Genomic DNA, 6,000 nt, shown 5'->3' with positions numbered 1-6,000 from the left:
GAAGATGATTGTTAAATCAAAGTATCTAATGGACATTAGAATTAATAAAAGGAGCTTTCATCTTTCATCTTCATTAACATTTTTGTAGGGGCCCACATTAAAAAAAAAAATAATGGTCAGGTTGGGCTATTCTATGTACAGAATTAGCGATTGGTTTTAACTCAGGCGTGTTCAGTAGCAGCTGAGCTGATCACTCTGCCTGGATGTTTTGCCTCTCAGACATTCCTCATGCACCTTATAATGCCCTAAATAGGATACAGAAGAGTGTGCCAAATTTGCCGGTGCCCCGGGCCTTGTACACAGTTTATATAAATTGTTGCCATTTTAACAAATCAGTTGTTTAAACTTACTCATGCTGATTAAAATGGCTCTCCAGGGTTCAGTTTTGAAGAGTTAGGACTTGCATAAGCAGTAACAGGCAATAACACTCATTCAGTAGCATTGAGCATTAGAGTTTAGATGTCAAAGGTGTCAAAGAAAGCTCACAATAAAGTCACGGAGGTAAGAAAATTCAGAAATCGGGAGCCAGTCAGTCCCTTAGGACTAAGTTGACCAACACAACAGCACCATCTACTGATAAATGGGTGTTTGAGAAGACAGGCGGCCAGAGTCCCCTTCCACTGAGGGTACCTTACACTGATCCGTTGAACTGTTGGGAGATTTCTGCCATCTTGTAGACTGTGTGTAAAGGAAAAATGACATCCAAAATCATAACTCTTGAGAGAGGTCTGTGTGTCTGAAGATGAGATTTACCTTGACGATAAGCTGGTGTTTGAAAGGCTGACAGAAAGTTGCCCCTCTGGTTGCTGTGTGGCCATATGGCCATCTCTGACCCTTCCCCTGTGCTGTAATGTAAGGAATGGTGTGCAACCAAACCAGTCCTACACCAGCAGGACTCGATTCCTTTTTGAGTTGGGCCACCTTGTTATTTGAGTGGGGAACACTGATTTCTGTAATCAACAACACAAGAGAGCGATGAACTTACTGTTGCAGTTTTGATTTCCCAGCCTGGTGTGGAACAGTGGAGGAGTCTCAAGGGTGTTGAATGAGCTGTGCCATGGATGGCATCCAAAATGTCTCCATGAGAAGTAGGATGGGGAGGACAGCAATGGGTTTCATTTCAGGCTACAAAAAAATACCTTGTAAGGAACTCACCATATTTGTTGTCCCTAGGCTCACTGGCATGTGACAACCTAGAAGATGATTGCAGTGTGGCATCTGTTAGGAACTTTTCTGTTTGTATCAAATGCTCTATTTCTGCAAAAAATTGTACTCCTGAGTGGCCTGGCAAACAATGTTGCCATTCTGATTAGTTGCAGGATCTCTTTCAGTGAGAGAGATTAATTTCTTGTGCTTTGCTGCAGCATAAATTGAGGTGCCATCTTCTGTGGACAGATTGGAAGATTTATGATGGTTTTGATTTATGATACTTCTATGAAAAACCTGTTCTTTTTCTTTCTGCTGAAATGGAAATGTCCAACCAGTATCTCTCAGACTCCCTCTATAAATAAGCTGTGTCCCAGAGCTCCTCCTGCTCTGTAGATCCCGGGACAGAAACCCTTCCTGAAGGAGCAGGGGTGGAGCCTCCCAAAACCTTCTCGATGACTGAGACAAGGAATCTGTGGTAGTGTGTCTGAGTCCAGGATTATAAAAGCAACTGTCCTCCCCTTTTCTCTATTTCCATAGGAAAACCACCTACTGAGTCTGTGCTAACAGGAGAAAAGTAATCTTGAGGAACTAAGTCACGTTTTAGAACACGCTGCCTGGATTGTGAGACTGGTGCTCTTGAGATTTCCTTCTCCTTGACTAGCAGCTGGTTCATAGCTAGAATTTGTAATTCCTCCTGGAAGCCATTTTATAATCCCAGGTCTCTGCAGAGGGAGTTGAAAATAAAAGAGAAGTCGTTCTTGTTTGGTGCTCACAAAGCATCAAGTAAACAAAACTGAATACAAAAGAGCTCTATAAACCTGTTTTTAACTCAGCAATGGAGAGGAAAGAGCTAGGCTGTTTGCTGATGAGCTTTCCTGGTTGATGCTTTTTTTTTGTTCCTTCCAGTTTTTCTTTTCTTTAGTAAGTCTGAGACAGACACCTCCAGAGCTAAATTGAAAGGCAAGCAAAAAAACCACACATGTAGTCTGTGTTTCAGACCACTATGTACATGGTAGACTAAACTAAATATCCTTTAAGAAGCTTCTTTTCTTCTCCTTTATATGACAATATGATTCTGTACAGCTGCCCTTTCTTTTAAAATCACAGGCACAGTTTCTGAAGAACTTACTGAGAGACTTAATAAGGTTGTTGCAACCACCCAGTCAGAGAAAGCTGTGTCCTCACTTCAACCTGACAATTCAGAGGATTTTCTCTTTGGTAACATCTATATAATGCATTCCAGAGAGTGGATTTCTCAAAACACCAGAGCAAATATATAGCTTTTACTCAGAGGAAGCAATGTTTCAGAAAACAGGTCACTGTGTTTTCAGCTGATGGTGATATTTCCTTTATTGTAGCTGATACTGATTTCCACAAGACTTTGCTATCTAAGCTTTGTGCAAAACACTTTTGTATATAAATAACCTCAGGTGACTGTAGCATTTAGGTGAGTATAACTCCTCTAAATGTGCCATCCCTCAAAGAACATTTGCTGACATCAGCTTTCCTGGCTCTCCAGATTAAAGCAAACTCAGATATTTCATTTCATTTTTGTTAAGAAAAGAGATATTTGAACATCTGAAATGTCTTCGGCCCCAGATGTTACTGTTACTGGATTGGCAGGGAAAATAACCCAGTAGGATAGCCAAAATTAACCTTCTGTATTTAAACAGTAGTGTCTGTTTGTGTAAACCCAACTGATACCCAAGATCAGGAACAGTGTACTCAGACTGCTTGCTGGCTAAAATATGAAGCTCCACAGGCTTAACACAGTATCTTACAGAAACAGGGATGCTGCCCCAAAGTTTACTGCAAAATTAGGGTCTCATTGTTTGGTTATTTCCTCCTATGAGCTGCACTTCTAGTTTGGGACAAGGAAGGCATAGCTGAGCTACTAAATTCTCTCTGGAATTATGTTTTTTTGTGTTGTTGCTGTTGGGGATTTTTGGTAAAAAACAGGATTAATATTTAATTCACAGTTTTAGGGATTTTGGGGAGGATGAAAGGCTTTTTGCTGTATAGGGCTCTTATCCTGTAATAGTACTGTGTTTTTTTTTAAAACTTCAAAACACAAACATCAATAAATAAATAAAAAACAACTATCTGAATGAAAAATATCCCCAGGCACAATACGCTGCAGTTGGCTTGTCAGTGTGTCCTCCATCAACACCTCCAAAGGATGCTGATGCTGCTCAACCTGTCATGAGCCCAAAGAGAAGCAGCAGGACCTGCAGTGTAAATTTTTGATCATAGGAGTTGTAATTCTCAGGGACATCTAAAACTGACATTTGAAGGCAGACCTTGTGGGAAATGCTCCCAGAGCCAGGCAGGGGGACAGCTGCAGCCAAGATTTCCTTGCTTTTAGGATGTCAGAGGTGTTTGGGCTAAAGCTGTTACCTCCAAATGTCTGTCTGGACCCAGCATGCTTGTCCCTCCCCCAGAGCTCATCAGAGAAATTATAAAACCTTAAGCAGCTTATGAGAAGGACATTGCACAAATGAATGTTCTCAGCTCTGTGTGTGTATTGCAAAAGCCAGGGTTTACATCTGTGGGAACTTCAGAGTGGGTACCTGGTCATGGGGTTGCAGGTGGTCACCTAAGATGCCACAGCAGGACACTTTACCAGAGTCATTCCACTAGTGCAGTACCCCAACCAGTTAGCTCTGAGGCTGCCCAGTGTGGCCAGAATAACACTAAATAAAAATCACCAGCTAAGCAAAATCAGGAGAGATGTCCAGTGAAAGAGGTTTAGAAGTTTAGTGCAAGAGTGCTGGACACTTTTGGTTGTTATTCACAGTATCAGATTGCCACCTTGCTACTTGTGAAAACACTCTTCAGATATTTGAAGTCAAAAGGCTTTCAGTTATTAGAAGTACTGTCTTTGTTACTGGTTTTAAAGATTTTCTGCACAATGATGCTTGTGTTTTGCCTTGGGTTGAGAGATGTGCTCTGTGCTCAGACAGCCTATCTAAGACAAAAAATGAACACAAAGAGCAAGGGAATGTATTTGCTTTTTGTTCCTCAGCTGTGGTTATCCATGTGTACAGTGAGACTATTTGATCCTTGGGCTGGTGCTGGAAAGGCTTTTTCAGAGTTTATGGTGGGTGAAATTAGCAGAGGGTTGGTGTAGGGCCTTATTAACCACAATTCACACTGGATTTTTAAGGTCTTTGCCCTGTTTAAACTTATTACTGGTTGCTGGTAGAACAGTGAACTCTGCTAAGAGCATATATAGGCAATATCAAACATAGAAGGTATTGTCTCAAGCAGTCTCTTGAAAAACGTGGGTTTCATCCTAACAGTTGATCTCTTCCCAGTGGGAGAATGTTTGTAACTCAGATATGTAGAACCAGCTAATTTCAAACATTATAATTCCTGTCTTATTCCCTCATCTGTCCTCCCTTTTTTCCACGCAAAGCTTATTTTGTAGGAGCACATTCTTGTAATAGTTAGAGTCATAATTTCTTAATGAAATTCCTGGCTTCTGACACACACTCTCTTAAAAATAGCAACCCCTCAAGTAGACATCTGTTTGGAATTTTTGCAGTGTTTAATAGTTCCCAGAATAGGGCCATAAATTGCCTTCTGCTAGCTTTAGTGTGCTAGCTGCTGTGACAACTGCTTGCTTTGGTCAGACATGGATTTTTGGGTAAGAGTTACATGGAAAGATCAGAAGTGGGGCTAGGAATGGGAGCTACAAATCAATGTGAGTATATTTCTCAAGTTATAAAATATAGAAGATAGCAGAAATATTTAGAAGTCTTCTGAATGGTCTGTCCCCCAGTGACTGTGAGCTGGGAAGAGGACTATAGTTACCTGTTGAAAAGAGAAGGAAATTACCACCCAGGACAAGTAAAACAGCAAATAGAGACAGAAGCTGTGGGAAGGAAAATAAAAACAAGCTGCTAACTACAGAACTCTGTTACTGAAGGTTTGCAACCAGGGAGCTTGCAGTTATTGTGTGTGTTTCCCTGAGACTGCCACAGTGGGAGGTTGTGCAAAGCTTAAGGTAGCTGGAAGCCAACCTTGAGAAGGAAAGGTTGGAAATAGCTATTCCTCCTGGGATTCGATGAGCCCAGAATAGGTCAACTGAATCAGGGGACCAGGCCCTTCAGTAGATAAACTGCTGAAAGCCTGGAAGGGAAACCTGAGGCAGAATAGCTGCAGCATCACATCACATGGTGATACGCTGCAGATCTGCTTCTTGCTTAGTTGAACTACTTTCTATCCCTTGGAGAAAGGACTCATTAGGCCTCTTAATTATTTTCCTAACCACTAGAACTCCAGATGCCATTGTGTTATGTAAAATGACAAATGTATTTTTAACTTGTAAAGCATGTGAACTCCAAGCTCTTTCCAGTGATAGGGATACAGCTCCATTTCAGTGCATGACTCATCTTCACATGTAGGGAGAACTCAGCTTTTCACATCCCGGTAACTACGCTCTGTGCACCAGCGATGAGCGGCAGTTGCTGTGGGAACCACCACTTTTAATATCCTGACGGTGCGTGGAAAACCCCACAAAATACAGACTGCTTTTATTTGGCAGAATAGGTCACCTTTAATATCGACACCCACTATTTCGGTAACTAAAGGATTGTAGTATGTCCAGTATCAGGTCTCAATGCTTCGCTCCGTAGTAATACGGTTTGAAACGGGGTTTCGAGGGAACGTGTGTCAATCCTTTACCCTTCCTAAACCGAGAGATGGGGAGGAAGGGGTTGGCGGGGCTCCCGCCCGGGCCGTGCCTCGCGTCGCCTCGCCTCCCCGTCGCCGCTCGGGCGCGCTGCGGGACCAGCCCGGAGCCTCCAGGGCAGCTTCATCCCCTCCGCTATTTCCCCTCCTAGCAGG

Source organism: Calypte anna, chromosome 12 (assembly GCF_003957555.1).
Source record: "Calypte anna isolate BGI_N300 chromosome 12, bCalAnn1_v1.p, whole genome shotgun sequence".
Taxonomy (NCBI): Eukaryota; Metazoa; Chordata; class Aves; order Apodiformes; family Trochilidae; genus Calypte; species Calypte anna.
The sequence above is the reverse complement of the archived record's forward strand: the minus strand, read 5'-3'. Positions refer to the sequence as shown.